The following is a 25291-nucleotide window of genomic DNA, read 5'->3' as shown; positions in this document are numbered from 1 at the left end:
GTGGGTCTTCATGGAAAGAGTGTAAGGGCAAGAGTATAGCAGGTACTCTCCTTTGTCTGCTGCTTAAAAATTGCCTGACCCAGAAGTTGCATCAGTATGTTTGTTTAATGGTCTTTGGTGAATTTATTCTCTGCCGGCATCTTGTTGATTTTCAAACCAAGTAGTACTTTTGGTCTCTACGATGTCTTGTGGATGCACCATATTTAGATATCCAAAGTCTTTTTTTGTTTTGTTTTAAGCCTGCTACCTCTTCCTTTGTGGTCTCCTGCTTCTGGCACTGTAAGACATAGCAAACAACTGGTCTTGCAGTCACCCTCTTATACTTTCATTAATCTCTCTTGCTCCTTTCTTTAGTGTCTCCTTCCTAAATAGGATAGTTCTCCCCAGGGGGAGCTCTTTCCCTACCTCTGTACCCCATGCTTCTGCATCTTTTCTACTTTTCCTGTATTGCAAATCATTCATACCCTAGCCTGCCTTGGGTCTCTGACCACAAAACACCATGTATCTTTCTCCTCCTCTGAGTCAGTCCCCGATGCTCAGAAATCTTTTGGCAGGCAAGTCTGCTCCTGAGGAAGGACTGAAAGCATCACAACAGCTCTCCCATCTGCAGCAGCAAAGCAGCAATAGAGGCAGGTCACTTTGTCAGAGCAGACTCTGGCAGCTTCTCCATATAGTAGTCCCTTGTTCACCTAGCCATCTCTTTCCTTGCTCCTCCAAAAGGTAAGAAGAGAAACCTTTCACCCATCACCATTATGCTTAGTATGGCAAAGCATTCCTGGTATTTTCTGATGCTTTTGGATGCCCGATTTGAGACGTGAAACTTTGTAACTGTCCATGACTGTAGGAAGAGTTGTAGGTACAGAGATGCCCTGAAAATCTAATACCGGATGGGTAGGTTTTTTGAAACTCTTCAATTTCTCCGTCGTGTGTCTTAAGCGGAAGTGACACCTAGTGGCGAGTCAAGGCAGGTCCGTGTCTGACACACTTGAGCAGGCTATTAAAGGGTTTAGGAGCACAACCTGCTAATAAAACATCAGAGCAACAAAATGCTGGACGTGTGGCTTTTGTGAGTTGGAGAGGCTTTCCCAGCCAGATGTGGTGCTGTGAAGCTAGGACCTTATGCGGGTCTGTGATGCTCTTTTTTTTTTCTTTTTTCTTGGTACTAAGCATCTAATTAGTCTAAGCATTTGTGTTTGCAGAGTCCAGCTTAGCAACCATGCTATAGAAACCCATTCGCACATTTATTAAACACAGGGACAGAAAGCAACCCAGTTTGGTTTCTAACAAATTGAACTAAATTATTCACAGACAGTCTGTTGCCTTTTCCTTTATCTGGGAAGGGGAGACTTTGGGAAGGAAATAATAGTTAGAAAAGCCCTTCCCTTTCCCGTTTCTGTGTCTTGTCAAGTGGGACTTACAAGGCTTTTGTCAGTCTGCATTTGCTATGCCTCTCTTTCCAGCCCATCTTTTGTGGAGCTCACTCCCAGTGCCATGTATGGATATGCAGCACTCCTCCAAAAGGGTGCTATTGTCTCTCTTCTAGTCGGTGCTGAAAAAGTACTGTTGTTCAGGCCACTTAGCTCTGGCAATGGGGCAGTGCAGCAAACACAGTGGCAAACAAAGAGAGAAGAGAAAAAAAAGGGGGGGGGGGATTTTGTGTGAGATATATGCTAGGCAAAAAAGGAGGCATCTTTTTTCCCCTCAAGGGTTTGGCAGTGAATGTATTTATTGGGTGGGTGGACTGTTCATAGCTTGGGGTTCTGTGGTCCAGTTGCATGTTCCTATGTTGCATTTTTTTGGGGTGAAGAATTACTTGACTAGCCCTAACAACTGCCAAGAGTAAAACCCAAAAAACCACAGCCCCCCCAACCACAAAAACCACTCTGAAACAAAGAAACCAGTGTCCTGCTGCCTTGAGTCCACAATTACCAGATAAAATAGCAATCAGGAACTGGGGAGATGCAGTTCATGTGTGGGTTTTGTTTTTTTTTTTTCTAAACCCCATTATTTTGAAGTACAGAATACAAAGAGATTAGTATTATTGAGATACAAACTAAGGTATCCACTGTGGTGGAGAAGGGTGGGAACACAAGAGGATCTGGAGGAGGAAGGAGTTTGTTGTTAATTTGATTTTTCTATTGTTTTTCTAATGATGTGAAGTGGGTGCATATGTGACATCCACAGTTCAAAGTGAAGTTGTTTTACCACCCTACAGTTTAGTGGAAACTAGACTCTGGCAGTGCAATGATGATGAAGTCAACCACAGAGGAAATAAAAGTAAATAAATACATAAAAGTCTTAATGTATTTGGAAATGATTCTACAGGAGAACAAAAAAATAAGCTTGCTATTAAGACTCATCAAAAACAAACAAAAAACCCCAAAAACAGTTTTATGAAAAAGGCAAAAATCTTTCCGTAATTTTTTGCTCCAAATCAGAATAAGTCTTCATTTGTTCAAGTGTTTTTTTGCATAATGTAGTTCTGCACATTTTTCAAAGACTCTGCATGTTCATCATTCATCTTGCTCGTTCTGCTTTTTGTCTGGTGAGGGCAATAGAGGAAAATTGGTTTACTCATATCATCTTTGAGTTTTCTTTTTCTTTTCACTTCCTTTTCCAGATTTTGAAATACTGCTGTTTCTGTAGGAGGCTGGTGGAGGGAAGTTTTGGAAAAATAATTTCTCGTAAGGAAAAAACCAAAACACCCAAGAAAAAAACCCCTAAGCCGTAAATATTTCCAATCTCAATCTCCTAACCCCACCCTCTGGTATTCTGCTTTGTTCAGTGCCTTACTTCCTTGAGATAAAGCACCATGTAAATGAGATGAGCAACATTGAAATCCATTTAGTTTTCAATCCCAATAACACTCTTGAAAGATGGTCATTAGAGCTCATTGGGCAGCCTTGGCTGCAGTGACCACGAAATGGTGGAATTCAGGATCCTCAGGGCAGCGAGGAGGGTGCGCAGCAAGCTCATTACCCTGGACTTCAGCAGAGCAGACTTTGGCCTCTTCAGAGATCTGCTTGGTAGAATACTATGGGACAAAGCCCTGGAAGGAAGAGGGGCCCAAGACAGCTGGTTAGTATTCAAGGGTCACCTTCTCCAAGCTCAGGAGCGATGCATCCCAACAAAGAGGAAGTCAAGCAAAAACACCAAGAGGCCCCCATGGATGAACAAGGAGCTCCTGGGCAAAGTCAAATAAAAAAAGGAAGCCTACAGAAGGTGGAAGCAAGGGCAGATAGCCTGGGAAGAATACAGAGAAACTGTCCGAGCAGCCAGGGATCAGGTTAGGAAAGCCAAAGCCCTGATAGAAATTAGTCTGGCCAGAGATGTCAAGGACAACAAGAAAAGCTTCTATAGGTATGTCAGTGATAAGAGGAGGACAAGGGAAAATGTGGGTCCCTTCCAGAATGAAACAGATGACCTAGTTACCCAGGATATGGAGAAGGCTGAGGTACACAATGACTTCTTTGCCTCAGTCTTCACTGGCAAATGCTTGAGCCACACTGCCCAGGTCACAGAAGGCAGGGACTGGGAGAATGCAGAACCACCCACTGTAGGAGAAGATCAGGTTCGAGAATATCTAAGGAACTTGAAGGTGCACAAGTCCATGGGACCTGATGAGATGCATCTGTGGGTCTTGAGGGAACTGGCGGATGAAGTGGCCAGGCCACTCTCCATCATATTTGAGAAGTCCTGGCAATCCGGCAAAGTTCCCACTGACTGGAAGAGGGGGAACATAACCCCCATTTTTAAGAAGGGACAAAAGGAAGACCCAGGAAACTACAGGCTGGTCATGAAGTTCAACAAGGCCAAGTGCAAGGTCCTGCACATGGGTTGGCGCAATCCCAAGCACGACTATAGGCTGGGGGAGGAATGGATTGAAAGCAGCCCTGAGGAGAAGGACTTGGGGGTATTGATTGATGAGAAGCTCAACATGAGCCGGCAGTGTGCGCTTGCAGCCCAGAAAGCCAACCGTGTCCTGGGCTGCAGCAAAAGAAGAGTGACCAGCAGGTCGAGGGAGGTGATCCTGCCCCTCTGCCTCCACTCTGGTGAGACCCCACCTGGAGTACTACATCCAGCTCTGGGGGCCCCAGTACAGGAGAGACATGGAGCTGTTGGAGAGAGTCCAGAGGAGGGCCACGAAGCTGATCGGAGGGATGGAGCACCTCTGCTATGAGGACAGGCTGAGAGAGTTGGGGTTGTTCAGGCTGGAGAAGAGAAGGCTCTGGGGAGATCTAATTGCAGCTTACCAGTACCTGAAGGGGCCTACAGCAAAGATGGGGAGGGACTGTTTATCAGGGAGTGTAGTGACAGGACAAGGGGTAATGGGTTTAAGCTGAAGGAGGGTCGATTTAGATTAGATGTTAGAAAGAAATTCTTTACTGTTAGAGTGTTGAGACACTGGAACAGGTTGCCCAGAGAGGTTGTGGATGCCCCATCCCTGGAAGTGTTCAAGGCCAGGTTGGATGAGGCTTTGGGCAACGTGGTCTAGTGGAGGGTGTCCCTGCCCACAGCAGGGGGGTTGGAACTAGATGATCTCTAACGTCTCTTCCAACCCAAACCATTCTATGATTCTATGATTTCTTTCTGTGAGCTTGGGAGTGTTTATACAGACATCCTTTGCCAAGCTTCTGCATCAACACATCCTATCGTGAATTGCCTTTCGATATTCCTCAGTGCCATGAAAAGCCCCGCTGCCAGCTTTGGTGCTCTGCAGAGAGGAGGTGGGGGACTTCGGAGTTCACTGTTGCCTGTATCATTCTGTAACACAATTGAAACAGACTCTTTCTTTGTATTGCCTTCATGGCTCATATGTTTGTCCAAAGGGCTTTTCTGAGTCTGCAGATGCTGAGAAAGGTGGGAATGTTTAGTTTGTGCTGAATTATGTCATATTATATATATATTTTTTTTTTCCAGAAACACAATTGAATAATTTCATGAGTAAAATATACTAGCAAGCCAAAAAAGAATGTTGTTCAATAGCAGCATAAATCCATCCTATTCTAGGCTGATTTAGTCCCTCTTCTAACCATTCCTCACTTTGTTGTGCTCTTTCTCCCTTCACTTGCCATGTCGTGGACACCATGGTTCAGGAACGGAATGGGGCCTTCCCCTTTCCAGCAGCACCGAACTGTAGGGTGAGCTCGCTGCAACACTCAAACCCATGCCGTAAAGGTGCAATTTGGCAGTACAGCAAAGCTGATGTTGCATCTAGCTGCCGCTAGAAAGTGAGGTCCTGCTTCTCTCCTCCAAACCCTAGAATGCAAATTTCAATTGCTCTGCTCCCAGCCTCTGCCGAGCAGCAAAAGAATGAACTGTGTGGAAAAAAACCCATGTATTTTTGTGCTATCTCAGTTTTGTGATCTGGCAAACTGGGGGGTCAGGCAAGCACCAGTGAAAGAAACGCAGCAGGAGGATTTGGCTGGAGCTAGTATACAGGCTGGCTGTTTTGGCAGGGGTGAATTCTCTCACTTCCCAGCTCCCCATCTTTTCCAATAGCACCCTACCTGACAGAGCAGGGGTCCCTGAAGCATCCTACAGTGGGGCATGTTATACAGTGACCTTGGATGAAGCCGTGCTGGTCAAATGTTGCCTTTTGAGGTCATTATGTTTAATGACAGCCTAGAGGAGCCAACGGATACATCTGCTCTGTAGCTGTGAGCACAAGTACGTATTTTCTTTCTTGGGAGTTCTGTTGTATGAAAAACTGGCTCATAGCCCCTGCCTCCTTGGTTGGTCTCAGAGGATTGCACACAGCGCCTGGCCAGCCTGCCCGTATCCAAGATAAGTTTGAGATCTACCACTCCTGAGCTTGTGAGTGTTTGATTCACTCCCTCCAATAACCACTAAATTCCCCCTGAGTCCTTGTTGTGAGCTTTCTCGCATCTGCTGGTAAGACAGGGACCACTTTCCTCTGAGGGTGGTTTAGCACCCGAAGGAGCTGGGCAATTTCCAGCCTTGGAGATGTTCAGAAGTCACTTGGGCAAGGTGCTGAGCAGCCCCATGTAGGTTTAGATTCAGCCCAGCTATGAGGAGGGGTGGTTGGGCTCAAGACCTGCAAAGGTCCCTTCCCACCTAAATCTTTCTGTGAAGCTAAACAGTCGTTCATTTGCTTTCACTGGCAGTGCAGCTTGTTAATTTTTTTATACAGTTGTTATCATTCATCTGACTGTTTGATTTCAAAATTCGGAGATGGCTAAGGCAAAATAAGCCTTTAAAGGAAGTATTTTCTTTTTACGGGTGTGAGTATTTGCAGGATCTGGATTGCTCTTGAACTAACCAAGATCCCATTGTTTCCTTCCACTGTGGTACAGCTTGCCAGCATGCTAGCCAATTAATATGTCTGAAAATATATTAGAGAGTAAACCTGCAATATGAAAATAAGCAAAAATGTTGCCACTGCACCTCTGCCAGGGCCTCCTTGCCTTGCTTTACCAGCTCTGCATCCCTGTCGCTGCTCAAATGGCTACATAGGTGAGAAGGAGGAAAGGGAATTTTAAAAAAAACCTACTTAAATGCCACCTCTGTCACCTGGATAGCTCACATCATAGAAACCCTTTGTAAAGCTAACAATGTGTATTAGATGTGCTTCCCAGGTAAGCAAACATGTAAACTGCAGGAAGCAAAAAATTTGTACAGCCTATGCATCACAAAATACTTTGATGTGTTTTTATTACTGTGATTCAGCTGGCTTCTCAATAATAAAGACAAACAAGAATCAAAGCTCTAAGGTTTATCAAGATGCTCGCTCTTCAATGGACTTTCAACCCAGAGCAATAAGATGGCTGTTTCTAGGAAGAACAAAACTGAAATAAAGTAGTTAACTGTTTTTGAACCCTGAGGCCACTTCTAATTTCTGTCAAATGAGGTGTTTCACAAGACTTCTGTGCAAGCTACAAATACAGGCAAGTGAGCTGCCTCTTGCAAACAGCAGCACTGGACCGGAGGAAGTACTGTCAGCTTTCCCCATCCAAGACGCCAACACCAAGGTGAGTTGCATGCTTTTTAGATGAAAACTTCCAATGGCTTCTTGGGCAGCTACTGTGAAATGAAGTTGCAGAGAAAAGAGGTCGAAGTGTTAGGATGAGAGCTGCAACATGTATGTGAGGATCTGGTGTCTGTATTTGCAGAAACTTTATGTGTCTTTCAGGTAATGAGAAGACAGCTGCAGGTTAAACATACCTTACAAAGGGAGAGGGTGGAGAGAGCCACTGCTGCAAAATTCCATGGGGTGAAAGTGAGAGTATTTTACAGATTAATTTTGGGCATAGTATCCTTATGTTATGACAGCAAAGTTAACTGTTTTATTCTTATTATTACTTTTTCTACAGGAAGAAGGTCATTATACTAGTGCTCAAACAAACAATAAATTAGAGTTTGGGTTGCCACAGCCTCCATAAATCCAATTATAACTGTGAAAAAATGCTTAAATGTATTTAATCACAGAGTGAGATTCTTTTTTAAAAAGCGAGATTTAAGTGAGGTTTGTTTAAAAATGTTGATTATATTGCTCAGGTCTTGCAATTTTAGTCTGACTTTTCATCTTTCTTGGGCAGATATGATCTTCTCCCACCCCTTCCCAGAATCAGAGTAACTGATTCTTTCCCTCAGATGTTTTTGCCCTGAAATCTAAAACTTTGCTTTGATGAGTGTTAAGTGATTTAGAAAGGGAGCTGCTATCTTAATTGGCTGGTCATTTCTGCTGCTGTTCCTGCAGCTGTTACTAATAAACATGGTGATTCTTTATCTGATTCCAGATGATTTTGTGTGGAATTAGATATGAGTATTTGCTACAAAAAGACATTTACAACTCGAAATTTAGTCCGACTCAAAGAGCTGATGCTTTGAACTTGATTGCTTTTCAGCTTACGTCAAGAAGAGGAATCTCTTGATTTCAATAGCATTTCATATAAAAAGAGAAATAAGGTATTTCAGTGAGTCTAAAAGCTCAGTTCTGGCCTTAACAAAATAGATTTTTTTCCTGTTTACAGTACAAAATGCACTTTCATTTAGAAATTAATTGAATTAATTAATTGCATTAATTGAATGTCTCACTGCTTCTTTACTTGTAATATTATGTGGATCACAAAATCTAGTCCAAACAATGAATGCCAATTTCTAAAATAATCCTCACATGCAGTGTCAATTATCAACTGCAAGATTTATCACCAGTTATATATTTCATTATTACCTAGGATATACCAATAAGATGTTAAACTAAATGCTCAGATGTCCCTCACATAAACCAAAACACACAACTAAATAAAACTGGATAGTTTTGATGTACATATCTTATTTTACTTTTTTCTTCCAAATTCAAATTTCCTCTTTTACAGCTGCTGCTATATTTATCCTCTGCTAAAAATGTTTTACTTGTCCTTTTTTTCTTTCTTTACCACCCTCTCCAGCATTTTGTGTCCAGTGTGAAAAGGCTTCTTACAGGCATTGCTTATTTTCTGTTTTCTTTTTATGTTTTCCTTTCCTGCAGGCTGTCATCCAGCTCCTGCAGCCAGAAATCCAAACTACAGAAGTCCTACTGAGATGGGAAAAATCATCATCTACGAGCATGCCAACTTCCAGGGTTACTCCAAAGAATTCACCAGTGACATTGACAATCTAAAAGATGTAGATTGGAATGATTGTGTCTCCTCAGTGAAAGTAATTGGCCAGCCTTGGGTGGCTTATGAGCATGTCAACTATACAGGCAAGTTACTGGTATTTGAGGAGGGAGAACATAGCTTTGTTGGTACAGAGATGAATGATAAGATCAGTTCTCTGAAGGTGATCACTGAAAATCTGCACAATCCCCAGATCACTCTCTATGAACATGCCCAATATCAAGGGAAGACCAGGGTCATAACAGAAGCAACCAATCTGAGTAGGGGATATGACAATGACATCATATCTTCTCACAAAGTCCAGAGAGGTGCCTGGCTGTTGTGTGAACACAGCGATGGAGGTGGTTTTTGTTACATTGCGCGAGAACACGAACACCTGCCGAATTACAACACAATCAATTTCAATGACAAGCTTTCATTTCTGCGTCCCCTTCGCCCTGGCAACGGCTGTTAGACTGCACATCTTGCAACACTGAGGGAAGACGCAGCCCCAGCAAGAAATCTGAGACCTAGATCTCTGTCTATGCTTGTATCGCTTTTTTCCCCTGTGTCACAGAAACACTGAGTGGGAGAGCTCCCTTTCATGCTGCACTGCAGATCCATATTTCTTCATCCTGCCTTGCACTGTTCTCCCTCCCTATAATCCCCACGAATGCAAGAACTATCGTATTTGGTCAAATGAAAGAGATTCAAAGATAAGAGACATGCTAGGGGTGTGTAATCTATTGCACCTGCAGTTGGCATTCCAATGTCCTGTACTATGTAATGTAAAAGCATTGCACGTTGCTTCTGTTGCTGTGTGAGTATATAACCAGCATCACTTACTTTGTAAGTTGTTTTACAATGCTCTTGCTTCAGCATGGCCTCTGCCATTTTTTGTATTCCATTTTGTGTGGTTGCCATTAAAGAAGATATTGAAAGCAACAGTGGGTCTATTTTATGTATTGTTTGTGCTTTGCTATAGATAAATATTGCCCTTTCATGCTGACCTATCTCTGTGTATTCAGATGCTTGTAAACATTTTTGGTGGACCTCTCCTGGAAGGTTCTATCTCCTTCCGTTCTCACTTGTCAGTAACACTGGGTTCAGGCTTGACTCAATCAGACTTAAAGGCTTGGTGAGCATGCTGAGTATGGCGGTGACCCTGGCCAAGCTCTCACCTGGAGACTTGACTTATCACAAGATTGACCATATCTCAAGGCATTGGTCATGCTAATGATATTGTCTTCTACTGCCCTCAATTATGTAATCAAACAGAAAGTTTTGATAAATTTGAATTGATTGATTGGTTGATCCCAATAGGAAAACCTGTCTGATTTTTTTAAAACCTTTTTTATCTTGATATGAGATGAAGTATCCTTTTGAAAGCACAGTGTTTCAAGCAGAATGGGAAAATCCCTTTCTTCTAAAGTTACCTTCAGTGTGATTTTACATTGTAATGGCATTATGCTGTTGTAACATTCTGGAGGGTCACCACGTGGTATGTTCTACCACAGGTCAGGCTGAAATGCTAGGTCAGGTAGCTCAGGGCCCTACAACACACTAAGCAGTGCCAGGGGTTATCGCTGCTACAGGCACGTGAGGAATCCCAGCAGGCCCTTCTTTGTCCTTTACCAGTTCCATGGGCACCACAGGACACAAACTAGATGTTTCACAGGGCAAGGGGGCAAATGGAGGATGAAGATGCAAGCTGCAGGAAGCGGCAAGCTACAGGAGAAGGGTTGCTGAAGCATCCATAGTTCAGTGTTTTGCAAGCCCCAGAGCAGCCTGGAGAATGACCTACTGTTCAGCATTCCTGCAGGATCGTGATGCGTTAAAAGCTACATGACAAAGTCAACTTCAAAATGATGGCGTTCAGAATATGAACTGTGCAAGGCTTTCATGCAGATGTGGGATCAGTAGCTACTTCAGGAACTGTTTTGCCATGTACAAGTTTACCTGGAGAGCACAGAGTTGCAGTTCTGCGTTATCACTGTCTAATGACAGCTGCAGTCTCTGAGGCATGTACTATGACAGCTGTCATGCAGCTCGGCATTGCAATGTTTACCTATCTCTGTGATGAGCTCCTGTTTGCTGCAATTTTCTTGTATTTATAGCTAAAAATGAAACCCAGAACATCCTGCGCTACCATCTGCTGGGCTTTTTTCCTATTTTGAAACAAACACTGCAGGCCGTGCTGACGTATCGGCCACTTGTGTTACTCTGCTAGGCTCATGTGGGCAGATGCAATGGTGATAGCTCAGGCTCCGTGTGTTTTGGGACACTTCTTACAGCTTTGCAGCCAGTTTCAGGTTTCCTTGTTCTATTCACCAAAGATCTTCTTTTAATGGAATTTCAAAATTCAATTCAAAGAACATGGAGCATACTCCCTTCTCTAGGCTGGAATAGCTTGCAAACACTGAGCACTCTCCAGATAAAGCCAGCTATGTCCAAAGAAAGGAGATAGTGTATTGGGAGGGGGAAAGCAAACACTGTTATGTTCTAAGGTATGCAATGTATGTTCTACGTAGCAAAGGTATCAGAGGGTATGTGGTATGCAGTGTTCTCAGCCTTCTCAATAAGGTAAAGTAGATTGAGCAGAGCTCTGTGTTGTCATCGTTAGACTCATTCCAAAAGGCCCAAGCGGAGCGTTTACTCAATATATACAAAGCTGCAAAACATCAATGTTATGTTTTTGTTCCCTGTATTAATGCAACTGTCCAATACTAATACCTTTTGGAGTGGCAAATCAAGTGGCAAACATCATCTTCTGCCCAAACCAATCTGCGGAAGGAATTATTTTGGAAGTCCTATTGAATTGCCTTGGTCATGTCTAAGGGATCCCTTTCAGCATCTCAGCACAATAATGACGTTACATAGGCACTGCTAATATTAGAGAGATTATTTAGGATGTCTCTAATTATCTTTCCTAGGAAATACACTTCATGATATTTCCTTTGTGAAAAATCCCATTTCTTAAAGAAGAGAGAAGGTATTTTCTTATTTTCTTGGCATATATAACTGAAAATTTATTTACAGCCAGGATGTCTCTAAATCAGGTAATTGTTATCTCTGAGTCTTCCCTCTGTTTCTCTTGGGCAAAGAAAAGATTGCATTACTGTCCTGGTTTCAGCAGGGATAGAGTTAATTTTCTTTCTGACAGCTGGTGTAGTGCTGTGTTTTGGATTTAGGATGAGAATAATGTTTATAACACACTGATGTTTTAGTTGTTGCCAAGCAGTCAAGGACATTTCAGCTTCTCATACTGGCCTGCTAACGAGAAGGTGGCAGGCACCCAAGAAGCTGGGAGGGGACACAGCCAGGACAGCTGACCCAAACTGACCAAAACTGACCAGGGATATTCCACACCATATGACATCATGCTCAGAATATAACTGGGGTGGGCTGAGGGGTGTGTCAGCTGGGGGCCTGGCGTGGCAGCTGGGGGCCTTGCGTGGTAGCTAGGGGTCTTGAGCAGCTGTGATGGCATTTATCTTCCCGAGTAATTGTTACGTGTGATGAAGCCCTGCTTTCCTGGAGATGGCTGAACACCTGCCTACCCGTGGAAGTGGTGAATGAATTCCTTGTCTTGCTTTGCTTTTGCGTGTGGGCTGGGAGGCTGGGCAGCTGGAGGGGACACGTATTGTGTCACCTTAGGGTGGGAAATTGTGCTGTACATCTCTTGTTTTGTAAATTATATATTATTATTACTATTATTATTATTATTATTTTCCTTTTTGTGTTTGTCCGATTAAACTGTTTTTATCTCAACCCACAAGTTCGCTCACTTTCACTCTTCCGATTCTTTCCCCCATCCCACTGGGTGGGGAGTGAGCGAGCGGCTGTGTGGTGCTTAGTTGGCAGCTGGAGCTAAACCAGGACAATTACCTGCCAAAGTTGCTGTTACTCTGTGATTTTAACCATCTCATATTCCTGTCTGTCTCTGGTTCTCCTGGTCACCAGGGAGGGGATTTTCTTTATTTTGGGGATGGGAGGTCTAGTTGCTCATGGGATGCAGTGCACTGCAGACTAGCAGGCAATTTCTACACTACTCAGACAGCAATACCCTTGAAATCATATTCTCTGATCATCCTCACCCCTCACCCTTGCAGCAGGCTTTAAGACGCATCTGAGAAGGATACAACACCCTCCCTGGCATTCCCTACTGGCATTCCCAATTGATATCCGGCATCAAAGTTAAAAGTTAATCATGATTCTGTAGCTAAGAAGTTACAGATACATAGTTTTTCATAGTTCCATAGTTAAGGATGTCACAGATAGTTTTGTAAACAGTTGCTAGGAACTACTAAGGATAGCTATTGTACAGTCCTACCATTATGTTAGTTAATATTTACCCAAACAATGTACCAATGAAGATGTGATTGTCAAGAAGTAGAAGCATAACCAGTAAATCATTAGTCTGATCAACAGACCCTGAAGAACCATTTGGAAGTGCCAGAAGTATTAAGAAATTAGGGGAAAGTAATTTGGGCCAGGGTCTCCACGACCACCGACCCATGAGGCCTCTACCCAAATTATACCACCTACTCAAAAGATAAAGGCGGAGAAAAGAACTGAGCATGCGTTGTATTTTGCATACTAGGTGAAGAAATATGAACCAATCATTGTAACTGGGAGTGGACTAATTTGTAACATTTCTGTATAAATACGACAAGAGAACCGGTGTTAGATGTGCTTGATTTGTGGAAATCCACCGAGCATCCAGGCCTGAATAAAAAGCACTCTCTCTCCTGTGTGTGTGAGAAATGGCTTATTGCACACCAGGCAACGAATTTGCTTTTCGGACAACACTACTGTACTTCTCATGTGATGTGCATCCCTATTAAAAAAAGTACTGTATGACACTCTTGCTCAGGAAAGACTAGAGCATTGGCATCTCAATCTGCCTGTCAACACAGGGATAAACAGTATCTGGAGGCCCCAAGCCCTGTTAAACTACACATAGTACTAATACAGAGTAAAAAGACTGATTCAAAACCAAACAACCAGTAAAAAACTTTCACAGAAGGGATTATTACTAATCCACAGTGAAGTGCAAATGGAGATTTGAACAGGGTGCTGCATAAGGAAGGCTTGTAACCTGTGATATACCAAAAGGAGATGTCTAAAGAAGGTGGCTCGAACACCATGGGTGTAACGAAGAGGTAATACATAAACAGACTTTCCTTTTCTCTGCTGGATTAGAAATGTCCGCAGCACATTCAGGAACAGCAAGTTCAGGAATGTTTGGGGAACCACAGAATATAAAACTTGGGCATAAGGTCAGATCTTGTCTACCGAGAAACAGGGTGATGATTACACATTAACCACTTACCTTACTTCGTAACAATGCCATATCGCATTGCTGATTAGATAACATGTTCTTCAGAGAACTTCCCTGGAGCTGATTCCTCATGCCAACTCGGCTCTCAGCTCATGGCTGGGCTTGATGCATTGATGGATCATGACTCTTGACTGATAGGACACCAGGCGACTCTCCTTCAGTCTGTGGTGTTTAAAGTAAGAATTACATTTGGTATGACTTATAGGGTCTAGATCCAAATTTAATTCAGAAAATATTGCATAAAAGCTGAAATCTTTAAATCCCTATGTGCAATCATTAACTGCAAAAATAGACTTCTCTTTTCGAAATTGTGTAACACACATTATATCACATCACTGTTCTCACTTCCTGGGTTTTTTTTCCCCCCTTACTTACACCAGAAGTTATTGTTGAACATATGAGAATTGCTTGCACAGCAACCTATACTCAAGTGACCCCACGGGAGCAATTAACTCTCAGAAATGAATATGTACAGAGCTTAAGGCACCACAAATTTTAATTTCCACCACAAGTTTGGAGGCATTCTGAGGAGAAACTCCACAGAGTTTCAGCAGCTGCATATACAGCAATACAAGTTTTGGCTGCCCCATTGTTGAGAGAAGGACCCTGCTGAAAGACTTCAATTCTAGGTTAAAGAATGGCATCTTTGGTAGCACTTATTGGTTTGGCACTGGCATGTTTGTTCAGAGGGAAACCTATGAAGCAGTTTTGAAACTCTTACTGCAAAGGAAGTACATCAGGATAGTGTAAATTCTTTTATACATATCAACATGCAGGCAGTTATTATTTCACATTCAAATGGAGAATTATGCATTTGAGGGCAGAAAGCAGGTCTCGAAATCCTGGTTAAAAGCTTTGGAGTCACACAAACAATAATATCAGTTAGGACACAGTAACCCATAGCCTGTGTCTCACCATGGAAGAAACTACAGGGCAATAACTCCAGGCAGATGATCAACACCAGGCCCCTTTGTGTCACTTTAGGGCTGTGATGCAGCTCCTCTGGATCAGCCGTGCGGCTCTAACTCTCAACCTGTACTGGCAGCTCCATTGCCGAGGCAGCCCAGAATCAGAGGAGCGGAGGGAAACAAGAAGACAGGATATTCTGCTGCACGTACCTTAATTTCTTTTTTTGGCTGAATGATTTAACATTCATCTGGGGAAACTCAAGCTGTTTTTCAAATACAGAATTCTCAAACTTGCTGTTTGCAAACTTGCAAGCTTTCAGTGTTGCTTCTGTCCCGCTTATTTCATCCAGTGCTGGTACTCCCCCAGCTGTACATTTTTAATCTCTGTATCCAACACTGAAAACCTATTGTAGGAAGAAGGGCTGCAGCAATTTCTTTTTTTTTTTTCATATGCATCTTCACACATCTTCTCTATACCCAGCAACATGGCAATCCCACCTTCAGCTTTACTGCTGATTCTTCCTTTAATTTCTTTTTGGTTTTCTTTGTCAGAATATTCCTACCCCTTATGCTGTTGTGGTTTCTTGGCAGTGCCTTCTTTGACTTTGATTTAATCATAGCAATACTATGGCAAAGCTTAAATGAGATTCTCCACCATTTTAAATCAAATCTCGAAAAATGTAAAGCATGAAGCTGACAAAAGCAGTAATGAGAGACCTTCCTTCAGACATCCCTACAGATCACTGGGAAAATAATTGTGACATGGTGAAATGAGTGCAGCTGCAGCAGGTTATTTTATAAGGAATTCCCCGTCTTGGAACAAGCTTGTCTTTCATACAGCCCCAAAGCCCTATTCCTATTCATACAGTCCCACGTATTCCTGGGGTGCAGTTCATCTAGCTAAACACAGTCAGCCCTGGAGCTCAGCACAGACTGATCCTGAATCCCCCAAACTCCTGGCATGTGTATGATGTCTATGCCCCACAGGCAGATGCACTCAAACAGCCAAACCTGCTACATGGCTGCTGCGTGAGACACCCTCCCAGAGCAATAGGACCTGTGGGGAATAAAGCAGCTTGGCGATATAGAGCTGCTGTGTACCAGTTCCCATTGCAGTGATACTCTGCGATGCAGTGGCTGATGAACTGTAGCTGGGAACCCTGTACGCAGCACACCTGCTCATGGAAATACCTATGACGGGCAAGATAGACTCATAGGCTTATCATCAACAGCACCTTCTTTTGGGAGGTATGAGTGACAGGAATATCCTGGAAATTCACTGTTGCCTGGGGCAAGCGCTGGATGTTGAAGTATCAGAGTGGGAGCTGTTGCACTAGGAGATCAAGATGATTGTGGAGGACAGACGCAAGAGTATCTTGGCTAAATCAGCATGTGATGCATACAAACGCAAAAAGAAGTAACAAGCAGGAAGTAGTTTGATATCTTTAATTGTTAACACACCTTCTTGCTGAATCACCTTAACTGAAGAAGTCACCCAGTTCTCCACTAAAAGAAATCTTGATAGATCTCCTTTGAGGGATACCTTCTTTTACAGCATTAGTGCTATGCTACCGACACATTAACTGTCTTTTGTTGCCATGCTCAGGGTGAGTACGTGATAGGCCTTATCGGGATCAATGGAAACCAGTAACAAATGGTGTTCCTCAAGGGTCTGTACTGGGACCAATACTATTTGATATATTCATCAATGACATAAACAGTGGGATCGAGTGCACCCTTGTCAAGTCTGCAGATGACACCAAGCTGAGTGGTGCGGTTGATATGCTGGAGGGAAGGGATGCCATCCAGAGAGACCTTGACAAGCTTCAGGAGTGGCCCAGTGCGAACCCCATGAAGTTCAATAAGGCCAAGCACAAGGTCCTGCACCTGAGGGTCGGGGCAGTCACCAGGATCAGTGCAGGCTGCGGGATGAATGGATTGAGAGCAGCCCTGTGGAGAAGGAATTGGGGATATTGGTGGACGAAAAATCATGCATGAGGCCGCTGTGTGCACTTGCAGCCCAGAAAGCCAACCGTGTCCTGGGCTGCATCAAAAGAAGAGTGACCAGCAGGTCAAGGGAAGTGATTCTGCCCCTCTACTCTGCTCTGGTGAGACCCCACCTGGAGTACTGCGTCCAGCTCTGCGGTCCCCAGTACAGGAGAGACACGGAGCTGTTGGAGCAGGTCCAGAGGAGGGCCACAAATATGATCAGAAGGCTGGAGCACCTCTCCTATGAGAACAGGCTGAGACAGTTGGGGTTGTTCAGCCTGGAGAAGAGAATGCTCCGGGGAGACCTTATGTGGTCTTTCAACATATAAAGGGTGCTTATAAGAAAGACAGAGAAAGATTTTTTTACCAGGGCCTTTTAAAATGAAAGAGAGTAGATTCAGATTGGACATACAGAAGACATTTTTTACAATGAGGGTGGTGAGACCCTGTAACAGGTTTCCCAGAGAAGTTGTAGATGCCCCCTCCCTGGAAGTGTTCAAGGCCAGGTTGGATGGGGCTTTGGGCAACCTGGTCTAGTGGAGGGTGTTCCTGCCCATGGCAGGGCGGGGTGCACTAGATGGTCATTAAAGGTCCCTTCCTGGCAAAACCATTCTGTGATTCTATGATTCTATGATGTGTAAGTTTAGCAATACAGTGAACTTTGCCCTGGTTTCAGGTCAGGTTATCTTAATTTCATATTACATTTTTCATATCTACAGCAGTTCCATTACAAGCTAGTAATACACTTAGAAATTCTGTATATCAGCAAAAAGAGTCTCTAAAGCTCCAAGTATCAGCAAAATGAACATTTAAAATTTATGCTATCCATGGATGACTGAGAAGGAAATCTACCCTATAATAAGGCGTAAGGCTGTGTAGACCCAGGTACGTCTATGGTAAAACTTTAGCATTGTTACAGCTAAAGGTGAATGGTTTATGGTTGTGGTATTAAAGGATACAAGAACAATGCTTTTATAGCTCCTTACTAGGCATAGAGTGCATAGATAGCACCTGAATGTAGTGAAGCACGGTGGGAAAAAAAAAAACCAAACATGTAAGGCAGGAAATTAATATTATGGAATGTTTTCATATGTACAATGGAAAAAAATGAAGATGCAAGAACATCCTTGTTCATGTAATTTCCTGGTTACTGACACAATGATATGATGTTTCTTGTAATGTAGCATTTTAGAGTGTAACATTTTCTGGCTTTTAATGGGAATAGAAACTGCTCTTAAATTGGTGCTTTGGGCTTATTTCTCTTTCTTTTAAGTGGAAGATACAAATGGCCAAATGAGTTACCTACTATTAACCTGGCAAAACCTAAAGGGGTTTATTTTTCTTCAGGGATATCAGAAATTGTCTATATTTAACTTCAGAAAGGTTGAATTTACTTGCAAAAGACTCTATAGCTACTCTCACTTGCTGTGTCTAAGCAAGCGTTGAAAACATTTAGTAAAGGAAGAAGAGGCAGAGAGATAGGGATTTCTGTCACTTGCATTTATTCTATAAAATTATTAATTGTATTTATACCTATTGGATAAAAACAGGAGGCAGGACATATATTCAAATACAAAAAAAAGGTCTGCAAATACCTGTTTGATTGGCCTGTTATGCATAGCTTCAGCTGTCTCCTGTCATCTACATTAGCTCTTTTACATGTTTTGTTTCCCTCCCATGCCACTTGTAAATGTAACCCTTCTGCCAAGACCAGCAAGGTCCAGGTAATATTTTGAAGGGGTTACTATAAGGACAAGACCTTATCTGGAGACTTGGGAAAAGTCAACAAAGCTTTCTGGTAGTCAGATAGCTAATTTCCTGTGCTTGCAAGCAGGAAACACTTGGCTTAGAGAACCATATTATTATCAAAGGAAGAAAAGAGAGCAGTGGATGTTGTATACCTTGACTTCAGAGATGCTTTTGACACCGTCTCTCTCATAACATCCTCATTAGCAAGCTTAGGAAGTGTGGATTGGATGAGGGGTCAGTGAGGTGGGTTGAGAACGGGCTGAATGTCAGAGCTCAGAGGGTTGTGGTAAGCGGCACAGAGTCTAGTTGGAGGCCTGTAGCTAGTGGTGTGCCCCAGGGGTCAGTACTGGGTCCGGTCTTATTCAACGTGTTCCTCAGTGACCTGAACGAGGGGACAGAGTGTACCCTCAGCAAGTTTGCTGACCACACGAAACTGGGAGGAGTGGCTGACACACCAGAAGGCTGCACTGCCATTCAGTGAGACCTGGACAGGCTAGAGACCTGGGCAGAGAGGAACCAAATGAAATTCAAGAAGGGCAAGTGTAGGGTCCTGCACCTAGGGAGGAACAACCCCAAGCACCAGTACAGGTTAGGGGTTGACCTCCTGGGAAGCAGCTCTGTGGAGAAGGACCTGGGAGTCCCGATGGACAACAAGCTCTCCATGAGCCAGCAGTGTGCCCTTGTGGCCAAGAAGGCCTATGGTACTCTGGGGTGCATTAAGAAGAGTGTGGCCAGCAGGTCGAAGGAAGTTATCCTCCCCCTCTACTTTGCCCTGGTGAGGCCACATCTGGAGTGCTGTGTCCAGTTCTGGGCTCCCCAGTTCAAGAAAGACATGGAACTACTGGAGAAAGTCCAGTGGAGGGCTACAAAGATGATTAGGGGACTGGAGCATCTCTCGTATGGGGAAAGGCTGAGAGAGCTGGGTCTGTTTAGCCTGGAGAAGAAAACACTGAGAGGGGAGTTCATCAATGCTTACAAATATCTAAAGGGTGGATGTCAAGAGGATGGGGCCAGATTCTCTTCAGTGGTGCCCAAGTGACAGGACAAGGGGCAATGGGCACAAACTGGAACACAGGAAGTTCCATCTGCATATGAGAAAAAAACTCCTTTACTGTGAGGGTGACCAAGCACTGGACCAGGCTGCCCAGAGAGCTTGTGGGGTCTCCTTCTCTGGAGATATTCAAAACCTGCGTGGATGCCATCCTGTGCAACCTGCTGTAGCTGAACCTGCTGTAGCAGGAGGGTTGGACGAGATGACCTCCAGAGGGCCCTTCCAACCCCTACTGTTCTATGAATCTGTGAATCGGTGAAAAGAGAAGTCCCAAAGGGTAGATAAATAAGGTAACACGCAGTACTTAATTCCCAAATACCTGTCGCTGCCTTACAGTCTTTCCCCTGGAGAGGCAGCTGCTAGGCCACCTGGTTGCCCTTTCTCTCTTGCAGTAACACTTCACGCACTTGGGGACCGGCATGTCTGTGGCAGCGATGCCCAGCTGAAGCTGTGGTATCTGTGGTGAGCCTTGCTGTCTCTATCAGCTCCCTGAGGCTTCCTGCAGCCGTTGTTCTCTGTTTCTCGCTCACTGACACAGTTGTGGCCGTTTTCCCAACACTTCCCATTACTTCAGTCCCTTACAGGAAACATTTTCGTAGTTAGAGGGTAACAAACCTTTCTCTTTAACACTACTTTCTCTCCTCTAGCTTTATAACCAGCACTTGTAAAATCTCTCTATTCTCTACCTTTCTGAAAACTCCTACCCTTTTTTTTTTTTTTTTATATTTCCATTTTAGGTACTATTCTATATATCAAAACTTGTGTATTAAGATGAATCATCTTTTGCCTGGTGGAAAAGGACTTGGGGGGGTGGTCAACCACTGTCTGAATATGAGCCGGCAGTGTGCCCAGGTGGCCAGGGCAGCCAACAGTATCCTGGCTGTTGTATCAGAAACAGTGTGCCCAGCAGGACCAGGGAAGTGATCATCCCCCTGTACTCAGCACTGGTGAGGCCGCACCTTGAGTACTGTGTTCAGTTTTGGGCCCCTCACTACCAGAAAGACATTGAGGTGCTGGAGCATGTCCAGAGCAACGAAGCTGGTGAAGGGTCTAGAGCACAAGTCCTGTGAGGAGTGGCTGAGGGAACTGGGGTTGTTTAGCCTGGAGAAAAGGGGGCTGAGGGGAGACCTTATTGCTCTCTACAACTACCTGAAAGGAGGCTGTAGCCAGGTGGGTGTTGGTCTCTTCTCCCAAGTAACAAGTGATAGGACAAGAGGAAACAGCCTCAAGTTGTGCCAGAGGAGGTTTAGATTGGATATTAGGAAAAATTTCTTCACTGAAAGGGTCATCAAATATTGAAACAGGCTGCCCAAGGAAGTGGTGGAGTCACCATCCCTGGAGGTATTTAAAAGACATGTAGATGTGGTGCTTAGGGACATGGTTTAGTAGTGGACTTGGCAGTGTTAGGTTAACAGTTGGACTTGATGATGTTAAAGGTCTTTTCCAACCAAAACTATTCTGTTATTCTGTGATTCTACAACTTTTCCCAAATCCATTTAGACATAATTATGTGTTCTAATCTATAATCAAGTATTTTAGTCTATTAAAAAATTTGCTTCCAGACATCCCTGGGCTCCCTTTTCAACACAAATACCTTTCCAATACATGCATAACCCTCATGAACATTGTTCCTCTTCTTTCTCTTCCTTTTGAGCTACCAAATGCCAGTCTAGTCCACCTCCTCTTCCCTTGGGAATTCTTTTTTTTGCATTATTTTTGCGTTCTAAGGAGGATGGATATGTCTGAAGAAGACTGCAGCAAAAATACTGAGGTTTTTTCTAAAAGCATGAACATATTTTTAAGGAATGGTTGACCAAGCTAAGACTGCTTAGTCTGAAGGAGTTAATAAGAAGAGTTGAGAACAGGCTTCAAACACAAGAAGAGGAAGGAAGGAATCTGTTCTCTGTTTCCCTGCTAGAGAGAAACACTAGAATTATTGATGGAAGAAGCTGTGGAGTTTTTAGAGATCTTACATGGATTTCACAAAATCTCTATCCTGCCATGAGCAGGGGCTTAAAGCACAAAACCTTAGAGGTCCCTTCCAGCCTAAATGTTTCTATAACTCTATAAACCTCTCTTTGGCCTGTCATAGACACAGCTACTTATGCACCGGAGAGGAGTATAATCTTACAAAACTTTTGCAGTCAAGAACCGAATATAGGCATTTAAGTGAAGCACATAACAGGGCTGTAGGCTGATGTCAGCACTGTAGCAGTAAATATTGTAAATCCCTCATAGGTGTCACAGCAAAGGAAAGTTCTAAGGAGGGATATGGATGGGGATGTGTCAGAAATTTTGCATCTGCTGTTGCAGTGCTCTTTTTTCCTCTTTTTTTTTGGATCGAAGTGACAGAATATAAACAAATGCAGAAGTGTCAGGTCAAAAAAAATCTAGCAAAGGATTCCTGAAGGTTTTTCAGTAATAGGAGGAGAAAATAAAGGTGGACATGGACTTTGGCCCTTAAATGGAGCCCTGTGGATTAGAATGATAAGATAGCAAGTGAGAGCCTGTGGAGGAATTGGGAGGGAAGACTGACATTGGGGAAATGGACTTTATAAAGGTCAAAACAGTAATCTCCAAGTTATTGTACATATGACTTGAAATGATGATGAAACTTTTTTATTAGAATTGAACAAAGGATCAAATTTTCCAGAGTGATTAAGGCTTTTTAATCTTTATTAGAATTACTGACAGAAAGATTTTACTCTGCTGGCTACTCCTGTCCTCATGCTGTGCAGTATGCAGTTGACCTTCTCTGACACACAATTGCATGATTACCTCATGTTCAACTTCTTGTCCACCAACAGGATGGAGTGAGAAAGAGACAACTCAGGGACACCTCAAATTCTTTCACTTCTCTTGGTTGTTGCATATACTAAATACCATTAAGCTTGGGGTAGGGTAAAACCTTTACAGCAATAGTGAGTGCACTAGCTACTTTTCAAAATGAAGTATAACGAAGGAGTAAGTTGGGTGAAAAAGAGCCAAAACAAGAGAATCCTCTGCTCAGAGACTACATAAAAGTTGGAGTTACGTGGTTAGGATGCTTTTTTTGTTTACTCGGAGCACTCTCTGAAGAGTTTAGATGTTTGACTCAACTCTGTGAGTGTAAGAGGGCAAGTGGTTGAAATCATTACGAAAGCAAGGATGGCTGAGTAACCTCAGTGTTGAGAGAAGCACATGAGATAACATCAATGAAATACTAGACATCTTCTGTAATTTAACATCCTAACAGAATCAATTTGCAATCTTCTTAGGCTTTTCTTGGGTTAGCAGCAACCTATTCTCCTAACTGGTGACTCCACAGTGAAATTTTGCTTTAGAAGTTGCAATCATTGATGAGAAGGAAAGGGACAAAGACAGACAAGAAACAGTGCACACCTGTTAGATCTCAAATGCTTTAAAGAACTAATTGTTCTATGCAGTCAAATATTAATACAGCTACTGCATGCAAATAGAAATGTGCTAACTTTTCAGATGAGGCAGAGGAATTTGTTATGAGCTGATGCAACTACCGTTTTCTCTGATCTGTTCACAATACTCAGGGTACATTTTCTTTCCCTGTGAGACAATTTTTCAGGAATTCTGAAATTAGGGCTTGACCAGGAATTAAATGGTGGATAGCACCTGTGATGTGTACCAGATGTATTTCTTACCCTAAATGTGTCAGAAATTCAGAAGACATTTGGGCAGGGAGGCACTTGGATGTTTTTCCTGAGCAGCTGTGAAGAAAGAGGGAGGGAGAGAGACAGGGATATTTCTGTAATAGACTAGCTAATAAATCTGCTGTAAGCATGCACATATATAACATGGGATAGTCAGCTGAGACCCTGGTTTGCCTGAGTCAGGTTCAAGTACGTAAGAGTGAATCAAGTGTTCAGTTTCTCCCATTGCGGTACAGGCAGTCATGGGTTAGACATCAAGTATGTAATTCCCCAAAGGAGGGTTTTCCTGGACGGTGTGGTATACAATCAGTTCCTATCCTGGCTGCCTCTCTTAAACCCCAGGAATACGCTCACATTTAATATCATCAAGCTAAAAGGTCATTCAGAGCAACTGGCATATTCTACATTTGCCTCTGACCTATTGCATGCTAACTTTTCCATGTAACCAGCTGCCTTTTAGTTGTTCCTCCAGAATCTCTGGGTTGAAAAATCTCATTGGGAAGCTTAAAAAGATTTCTGGGAAAAACAGAGGAAAATCTAGCATCTCCTAAGCAAAATTGATTGGAAAAAGCTTGAAAGATGTGAAAAGTTATGTGTTTAGAAGAAAAATCTTCAAATAGCAGAGGAGCCATTTCAGACTTTTTTGTTCATAATATCTGTAAAAACAGCTTCCATAAAACAACTTTTGTAAAATAACCATTTAATAACAAAGCATGAATGTTCTATAATCTGTTTCTCTCAGTAACTTTGAGTACTGTATAAAACTACACACATGTAGTCTTACCACACATAAAGTACAAAATTTATCAGAATAATGGTTTGGTTTTTTTTTATATTAAGAAATTAGGACACACTGAGGATTTATCACACATGGAATGTAGTATAAGGTTTATACAATGGTATTTCTTTAGCTAGCAGGTAGTGTCCACAAAATTCCATATGGTCTAATTCAAATAGGGTTTCTGCTGCTGTATGGTTAGACTGCTGTTGAGAGTAAAGTGATCTCATCTGAAGTTTGTTTTGATGTCACTACAACAGTGCTGTGCAAAACCCTGAATTTAGGGGAAAGAGTTAAAAAGATAATAAAAAAGAGAGGAGGATTTAATTTGAACCTCTACCTTTTATGTTTGTCACATCCTCCTAGGGCCTATTTGTGGATTCAAGGCATAATTAGTAGAAGTTCATTCATTATTTCTGCATGTTTGCAGGAGATGCAGAGAAATCATTGCTCTGAAGTATCTGAGCTCTGCTAACATATGGTGAAGGGTTTTATTATGGCTTACTATGACCTTTATAATTCTTCTCATCTCAGTTCTGAGTCTGTGTGGCTTAGGATGAAGGAAGATGTACCCAGCTGTTTCATCCAGAAATTATCTGTAGTGTACAGATGAAGATCAATCAAGATGAAGTCTCATCAAGAACTGGATGGAGCTTTTTATCATCTTAATACATGAACAGTTTAGTTTGGGGAAAATTTCTATTACTATGCAGCCAATATAATAGGATAAATTTCAAAGACAACAAAAAAGGTAACTTATGTGATATGTAGTTCAGTCTAAATCTTGCCACAGTAAATGACAAAACTATAAATGAAAGTACAGTTGTGCAAATCCCCCCACTTGCCTATCACCTATTTGAAGGTCTCATTTATAGCATGAGAACTGACTTCTTGTGGTCCCTAATGGGAAACTAATCTGGAAACAGCAAAGATAGGATGAGGCTGTGAAAGCAGTTGCCAAGAAAACATCTATCAAGAGGTCATCCTTGCATTTTGACAATGTTGTTTAGTCATGAATGAAAACTAAAATAAAACTAAAAACTAAATTAAAACTAAATGAAAATAAAACTAAAACTAACTAAAAGTATTTTTAAATGTTTCAGGGGAAAAAAAAAAAGTCTAGTTCCAGGTGATCAAATGTACCTTTACAATCCATTGCATAACCTTTTCGTAGTAAAGGGTTTTACAAAAGGGTTCTAGTTTATTT

General features: G+C 42.6%; 1 long non-coding RNA gene across 1 annotated transcript; it reads left to right on the top strand.

Moving 5' to 3' along the window:
• Window positions 1–4547: 4547 nt before the first annotated feature.
• On the top strand, window positions 4548–8553 carry LOC142603309 (uncharacterized). The gene is made up of 3 exons (XR_012837202.1): window positions 4548–6992; window positions 7154–7240; window positions 8492–8553. It is a non-coding gene; the product is annotated as an uncharacterized LOC142603309 (long non-coding RNA).
• Window positions 8554–25291: the final 16738 nt, after the last annotated feature.

Source organism: Balearica regulorum, chromosome 1, assembly GCF_011004875.1.
Source record: "Balearica regulorum gibbericeps isolate bBalReg1 chromosome 1, bBalReg1.pri, whole genome shotgun sequence".
NCBI classification, from domain to species: Eukaryota; Metazoa; Chordata; class Aves; order Gruiformes; family Gruidae; genus Balearica; species Balearica regulorum.
This window is presented reverse-complemented; position numbering and strand designations above follow the sequence as displayed.